The sequence below is a fragment of the Pseudorca crassidens genome, chromosome 17 (assembly GCF_039906515.1).
Source record: "Pseudorca crassidens isolate mPseCra1 chromosome 17, mPseCra1.hap1, whole genome shotgun sequence".
Taxonomy (NCBI): domain Eukaryota; kingdom Metazoa; phylum Chordata; class Mammalia; order Artiodactyla; family Delphinidae; genus Pseudorca; species Pseudorca crassidens.
In genome coordinates, this window is record NC_090312.1 from 43760376 (window position 1) to 43768860 (window position 8485).

The 8485-nt window shown below is 38.7% G+C and overlaps 1 long non-coding RNA gene across 1 annotated transcript; it reads left to right on the forward strand.

Moving 5' to 3' along the window:
• The first annotated feature begins 1405 nt into the window (after positions 1 to 1405).
• LOC137210729 (uncharacterized) lies at positions 1406 to 6642 on the forward strand. Its single transcript, XR_010936679.1, has 2 exons — positions 1406 to 1519; positions 6320 to 6642. It is a non-coding gene; the product is annotated as an uncharacterized lncRNA (long non-coding RNA).
• Positions 6643 to 8485: the final 1843 nt, after the last annotated feature.

The window sequence follows — 8485 nt, forward strand, 5'->3', positions numbered from 1 at the left end:
TTGCCCTCTGCTCTGACACAGTCGGCTGGCCTTCGGGGCACAGCTTAAGGCCCATCTGTTCAATCAAGCTTTTGCCTGATTGACGTGGGAGAATCATCCAGGTGAGGGGGTCCCTTAGATTATTATCTTCCTCTCTTTGCACTTGCAACCAGAGACTCCTGGTGCTGCAGCCTCCTCCAAGTGACCTAAATGAATGAATGCATAAACAATGTTTTCTGTAGCAATTATATCCATTCCAAAAACTTTCCTCCTCAAATCCTTTGTGGAACAAGTCAGCATATAAATATATACATAAATAATAAATTTAAAATATTCTGAATGGTAGCTTTGAAAAATTCTCTCTGCTTTGAAAGCAAGACCTTTTACATTTAAAACAAGCATTTTTATTTTCATTCCATTTGAAGAGGTGAATATGAGGTATTTTTCTGCCTAAGTATTTTTAAGCTTTTGTTATTTAAACATATACAGCAGTAGAGAAACTAGAAAAATGAACCCGCATGTATCCATCATCAAGCTTCTACAGTTATCATCACTTTGCCAACCATGTTTCATCTGTCCCCCCATATTTTTCTTGGAATATTTTAAAGCACACTAGTCCATTTAACCTGTAAATATTTTAGTATGCATATCTAACTGATAAAAGCATATAAAAATATAGCCACCATGCCATTTTCACACCTAAAAGTTTAATAGCAATTATTCATTTCGTTGAGATGCCCAGTCCACATTCAAACTTCCCTCATTATCTTAAAGTTCGACATATTGCAAATAGTACATCTCTAAAGTCCCTTTTGTTGGTTATTGGTGGCCCTCCCTGATTCTTTTCTATGTCACTGATTCATCACTTGTCCAGCAGCACCTCCCACCCTCTGAATCTGACTAATGACTTTGAATGGTGGAGTTTACCTTATTACTCCACTCCCCATATTTTCTGTAAACTGCTAAATCTAGAGACTTTTTTAGACTCATGTTCAGTTTTTTAAGCAAGCTTGTTTTGCAGGTGATGCTGTAGAATTCCTACGTCCTTGTATCAGGGGGCGTGTGATACCTGGTTGTCCTACTTATTGTTGCTAAGATTAATCAGAGGAAACATCAAGTCCTCCATTTCTCATAATTTGCAAAGAAAACCTAAAGTGTGTACATGATGATCCGCACCCCCCCATTCAAAAGATATTTTCAGAAAATGAACTTCTGAGGCTTATGCGCAGTTCTCAAGGACAATTGAGAAGTCTAAGAAGTCTAACACAGCATTTGCCTTTAAGAGATTTATACCCCCATGAGAGAGGGAGAGAGACACAGATATGCAGGAGATGTGAACAAGTAACAATGCGAGCTTTAGAAAACAGTACAAACGCGGGACCACGTGGTTAATAGCCAGAAGACTTTTACAGCTGCTATTTGGTGTAGAAATACAAAAATGGAAGAAAGGAATGCGGTCAGGCAGTTTTCCCTGAAGAAATGGCTCTGAGCTAGAAGTGAAGGATTTGCAGGATTTACTGGCAGAGAGAAGGAAAGAGAGGTGGGTACATAAAATGACCTAGCTACAAAAGGTTAGGAAAGAAAGATACAGGGGGTTCTGGGCACAGAACTTTAGTAGAGTTTGTTCCATTAACATCACTTTCTCATTAACACTGTACCTGAATAAGTACTTGTGTGAAAAGAGACTCAGCAGGTATCCATAATGACTAGCTGTCTGAGTCAAGTGCACTTGGTGTCAGGTTCACAAGCTTTGGAGAACAGGCTGAGAGGTGACCTCATTTAGGGCAGTGGTTTTCAAATTTAGTAAGCTTGTTAAAAGTGGAGAGCCCCTGGGGCTTCCCTGGTGGCGCAGTGGTTGAGAGTCCGCCTGCCGATGCGGGGCACAAGGGTTCGTGTCCCGGTCCGGGAGGATCCCGCATGCCGCGGAGCAGCTGGGCCTGTGGGCCATGGCCGCTGGTTCTGTGCATCCGGGGCCTGTGCTCCGCAACAGGAGAGGCTGCAGCAGGGGGAGGCCCGCGTACTGCAAAAAAAAAAAAAAAAAAAAAAAAGTGGAGAGTCCCAATCTGACACCCAGAGAATCTGGTGTCTGGAGCAGAGGCCAGGAATTTGCACTGTTTACAAGCTCCCTAAGAGGATGTAATACAGGTAGTCCTAGAACTACATTTTAAGAACCACTAGCTAGGGGGGTGAATGCCTGGGGTAATAGCAAACAGTCTGCTTCAGGGGATGATGAGAATTTTCTGAGCCTGCTTTAGTAATGATGATGATATTGAACTTTATATACCAGGAGCCACGCTAAGATTCTCAGGTGCTTTTTCAGCTTGAATTTCCACAATACCACCCAAAGAGGTAGGCACTGTTCATATCCCCATTTCAGAAATGGGGAAACTAAGGCTTAAGGGAGTTAAGATCACATAACAACATTTAAATTTAGGTGTATTTGATTTCAGAAGGTGAGCTTTTACTATAATTCTAGTTTGACCTTGAAGCATACAATTAGTGACATTGTTTCTTCCCTCCAATAGCTATATATATTTTATGTCACCATCTGAATGGCATCTACCAGCTCTCCTGGTGCCACAGGCACCACCTGCAGCAAAGGATCATGTTTTAGTTTACTTGTTTGCACATTAAAAAATAGGAAGACTCCATTCTCCATTGTACGACAGATATGTAAATTCTCAGGTGAAAGATATAAAATGAAACACAGTATGAGCCTGTTGTATGTGCACAGGCAGGGAACTCTCCCCACATTGCTCCATTTCCGGCTCTTCTCCTAGTAGATGTGCACGTCTGGTCTCCATTCTACCTGCAACAGGAGAAATGCCATGATATCTGTAGGGACTCAGTCAATAGCCCCAGATTAAATGTTTCCAAAGGTTAAACTTGCTTTTCTCACACATGGCTTTACTTAAAGAGATGGATCTGGGTTGAAAACTGTAACTATTTCAGTAAATGAAATACAACTTTATATTTTCATGGTGTCTGTAAAATACTTATAGCATCTTAATGTTTATATACATATACATTTTTTTAGATTCCTTTGAAATTTGTGCTATACTTTCATTGGATAGAAGCTACAAAGAAGAGAGGGAATCCTGGACCTTTGCAAACATCTTTGTTCCAAATAAATATTCAATAAGACTCTGTGTAATGTCAAAATCTGGGAAGTTGGGGGGAGGGGCATTGGATCACTCATGACAACATCTGCTCATAATTGGTTTTAAAATGTACCTCCTATACAGATTTTTTTAGGGAAAGAACTATATAGACTTGCTGGATTGCTTGTCTTGAATGAAATGCTATCAGATTTACTTAAAGCAAGTCATTGCTTTATATATTTACTACTTATTCATTGTATCTAGTGAAATGAATAGGAGTTTGGGGGAAGTCATTGATTTCACAAGATGGGTTGGATTTGCTCTTTATATAAAACAGGAAGATGCTGTTGAACTGCCGGATTCTGGCATCCCCATGCAGAGAAATACACTTTAACTACAAAACAGCATGTTCTGAGTCTGTGTTTTCTCTGGATAGTAGTAGCAGGAACACAGTGTTCATTTAAATTAAACCAGTTCCTTGGATAATAACAAAGTAATTAAAGAAACCACCAAGGAAAAAGAGCCAATTTATTTGAATCCTGTTCATAAAAACTACATCAAGAGCCCGAAGGTAAAAAATAATGTGGATAAGATGGCAGATTGATGATTTTTTTAAAATTCTGCGTGGGGTGCATCTTGATATTAATTTAAATGAGTATCCCTCATCTGAAAATAATACAAGATGCAAAATTTTTATCCTTCTTAAGGGAAATGAAATTCTATTAAAATATCCAGATAAGAAATTGCCACATAGCTTGAAGTCCACTTGACCTCTAGTAATACCTTAACATGAGAACATTATGATTTATTCATATTTTCTGCATTCCCATTGGAATAGAGGGGCCTTTGTCTTTAATGCTTTCAAGAGTTTGAAATTCATACTGAAAAACTTATTTTAAATGTTATTGCCTGAACCACAGGGAGGTATTTTAGGGCATCAACAATTTTCCTATTTTTGTCAGTAACAAAAATCTAAATGCAGTTGAAAATGTGTATTGTGTTTTTATATTAGCACAACACACTGAAACTTATTTTAGAGAAAAACACACCAGTAAAGTACCTCTCACATTGAAGCTCCATCAGCGTGGCAGTGAGAAATCTAGATCCCTAAACAAAAATTCACAATGGCTCTTTGTGCATTTTAGCATAACAACTGCTCCTTTTAGAAAAGCAGTATTCTCTCTCTGCCATGTTCTGCTTCTCCCTCTGAAATACCGGGCCACTTGGGCTGCATCTCTACTGGTGAGGGAAGTGAAGAAAAGCTTGCAGACTGGAGGATTTGTCAACTGCAGGATGGCAACCCAGTCTTTGAAGAGCAACATACAGAAAATTATCAATGTTGAAGAATTTAAAATGAAATAATTTTTTAGAGAGGAAAAATATACATAAAATGTCCAACTTGCCCATTAACAAGATGAAAAGCAAAGAATTTAAACCTGTATTTCATGAACATAAAGTCATAAAAATATACATCAACACCTGGTCAGTTAAATACGAAGAAAAAAGCAGACAGAAAAAATTTATACGTGAAAATAAAGGAGAGTTAGAAAAAGGATGAAAAGAAGGGGAGTGGATTAGAAAAGTAGAACCAAGGAAGAAAGACAATAGGACTCAAACTGGGAGAGAAACGCTAGGAGGAAGAAGAGAGTATCACAGGGCCAGAAGAATTCAGTGGACCTTCACCGCCTTAATCCCACTCTCTGCAGCCCCCGCTCTTGAATCTGGTTTGTCATCTCTCTGTGCAACTGGTGGATCCTCTCTGAGACATCATACTCTTCATCTTCAGAATTTCTCAAGCCTTCGGTTTGCTCAGTCTTAACCTGTGTCCAGCCGCATGGGAGGGACTCCTTCAAGTGAAATGTGGACAGGAGGAAGACATTTCAGAGATCTGACCTAAGCTCTATGTCTTACTTATGGAACTTTTTCCTTTCCAGCTGTTCACACAAGTTGATTTTGCTGATATTAAATCAGGAATAGTTAATAGACATTTACTTTTAGAAAATTTGCTCGGTTGACATAAAATTCAGCTAAGAGCTGCTAATTCTTTAATACTTTTTGTACATTTGAAGGTTTAAATGTTATGGCTATTTTACCTAAAAGAAGTTTTATGCTAGACAGCTCTAATAATTTTCTGTAAGTTCTGTTGATTTATAAGTATTTGTAAGAAAGAGCTTATATTTCAGATGGCCATTCTTTTTGTCATTTCTGGTGCAGTATGCTGGGGCTGTTTTTTTATTCTGGATCCTGGGACAGTAGCCATATCTTTCATGGATATTTTTTCCTAATTTTTTTATTGTTCTTTTAAAAGCAAAGTGAATAATTTGCTATGTTCTAGAAGATTCTGATGAAACATGAAGCCATGGAGACATGCTAATATTCTCTTGTAAGAAAGAAAATTGTGGAAATAAGTTTTCTGGCCTTGAAAATGTCAGTTGAGAGAGTCATAGAGCTATATTTTCAAGACTAATGAGAAAAATCCCAGAGCCTTCAAAAGAGGCTGATAAGCAATAAAACAATGTCCGTAAGAGACATATTTTTGATGGTATAGTCAGTCAATGAACATTTAATCAACTTTTACTAAGTTCAGTAAACTGCACTAGATTCTGAGAACTTTAAATTTAAACATAATCCTTACAGTGAAGGATCTTATAATCAAGTGAAGAATTAATTGAAAGCTCATTCTAATTTTTCTAACCTATTGTTTTTTGTTTGTTCTTTAATGTTTGTTACGTTCTAACTCAAACTTGTGTCTGCAACCTAATTTTGTCCACAGTAACTTTTGCTTCAGTAACTGTGCCCCCAGCCTTCTAACTCAGCCTGAATTAGGACTTTACAAAGTCATTCTTGGTATGACAGCTTGCAGCAGACGTTCTGCACTATATGGAAAATATAGAACCCTGACTCTGCCCCCTATTTTTCTTCATGGCTGTAGATGTACCATCTCTGGCATAGAGATTAGGACATGAATGATTGTCATCAGTGAGAAAGTTTCAGAGGGACGATTGGGACAGAATGGAGAGAACCTTAATAAGAACAAGCAACCCAAATGCCATACAACTAGTTGTGGTTGATTAACTGAAAGCAGCTCTTCTGCCCCTTTCCTGTTTGCCCATTTCTGCTCCCCTCTAACCTTGAAAGAACCTAATTATAGAAATGAGATCTTTAGGCAATTTAACTCTTGACTTATGCTCTCTTGAATGCACATCTTGCCTTGACTAACCTGTTGATTCTTTTCCTAGATAAAAAGAAGTAAGAATGAAGAATAAAGTAGTTAAAGAATGACTAGCTTTCTACCCCCCAGAAGCCCCCCCTAAACAATCTTGCCGGCAGATCACATAGGGAAGAGAACATCTGAAGAGAGAGCCAGCCAGTCTGCACACAGTAGACAGTGATGCAGAACCCAACCTCCTGCCTCAATGATTCACTGAGATTCTCCTCCCCTGCCTCCCCTTTAAAAACTGTAATTACTGAACAGAATCTTCAAAGATGGTCTCTGGACATGAGTCCACCTTCTCCCCAGATTGCTGGCCTTTCTGATTAAAGCATCTTTCCTTTCTATTGACACTTGCCTCTCGATTATTGGCTTTACAGCAGTGAGCAGCCGAACCTGAGTTCAGTAACATAACCACTCCCGATAAAGAATGTTAGCACAATGGGTCACACGTCATACATTAGAGGTTAATATATGACAGGTTAAGAGTGTCATTTCTGGAGGCAGACATCTAGCTCTGCCACCTATTACCAGTGTAATCCTGGGCAAGTCATTTAACCCAGCTATACATCAGTTTCTTCATCTGTAAAATGTATATGATATTTAGAGTTAAGTGGGTTAATGCCAGAAAAGGACTTATTATGTTCCACAGAGTAAGTATTATAAATATTATTATCTCCCCCCCATTCTGCAATTATTATTGCATTAACTGGCCTGACTTGTATGGTAGATGATGGTCAATTGAATTATCCTTATGATGGATAATTTAGACTGTTCTATATGCATTGTATTACTTTCCTATTGCTGCTGTAACAAATTAGCACAAACTTAGTGGCTTAAAACAATACATATGTATTATCTCATAGTTCCAGAGGTCAGAAATCTGAAAGACATCTCACTGGGCCTTAATTAAGGTGTTGGCAGTTCTGTGTTCCTTCTGGAGGCTCTAGGGAAGAATCAATTTCTTTGCCTATTATGGTTCCTTGAGGCTGCCTGCATTCCTTGACTTGTGGTCCCTTCCTCTGCCTTCAAAAACACCAGTGTAGCATCTTCAAGTTTCTTTCTGGCTCTGGCTCTCCTGCCTCCTTCTTGCACTTAAAAGGACCCTTGTGATTAATTTGGTAGACCCAGATAATCTGGAATAATCAGGGATAATCTCCTCATCTAAAAAATCCTTAACTTAATCACATTTGCAAAATCCCTATTACCATGTAAGGTAACATATTCACAGGTTCCAGGGATTAAGACATGAATGTCTTTGGGAGACCATTATTCTGCCTACCATATATATCAGAAAAGATGTATGAAGAATGCTCATGTTATCAAGAATTATCAGTTATCAAGAGTGGTAACTGTTACAATTATTACTTCCATGGGATAGAAAAGGGACAATTAAGTAGAACAGTACTCATTTGAATTTGTATTATTTTAACATTTATTATGTGCATGCATTACTGCCATTCATTCATTCACTCACTCATTCAGTAAACATTTAGAAAGCAACTAGACCTCTTGACTTAACCAGATTAGCTTTCTTGTCAGTTATATTACAGAATCAATAAAATACAAATCAGTGAGACAGGAGGTAAGGGGGCAGGGCACAACCTTTAAAAGAATGACATAGCTGTTGAAGAGAGGACAAAAATACTGGTTAGAACCTACTAGGCCCAAGGAAGTGGGAGATTCAATTTCCAGTAGACCTCAAGGCTCATTATATGCTCATTGTAATACATTAGCATATGCTAAATGACACACCCACAGGCACCATGACAGTTCTGAGGCCAACCACAAAAGGCCAAAAAGTGGACAGTGGCCCAATTCCTGGAAATTCCCACCACTTCTCCAGGATAGTTAGAACATTCCTCCCACTCATTATCCTATAAAATTACCCAGCGCATAAAAACTAACCACCCTATATTTCGGGGCCACTCTCACCTTCTGAGACAGTCCACATTCTGTCTATGGAATGTGTATCTCTCTAAACAAACTTGCTTTTACTTTGCTATGGCTTGCTCTTGAATTCTTTCCTGTGTAAAGCCAAGGACCCTCACTTGGCGGCCCCTCCCAAGAACTGGGTTGAGACCTGGGACATGACCATCCTCTCGTACCCCATTTTCCTACAACATCAGCATCAGACTATTATAATGACTCAAAGATTTAGTACCTTGTCAAAACACTTCAAGGGCTTGAGTAT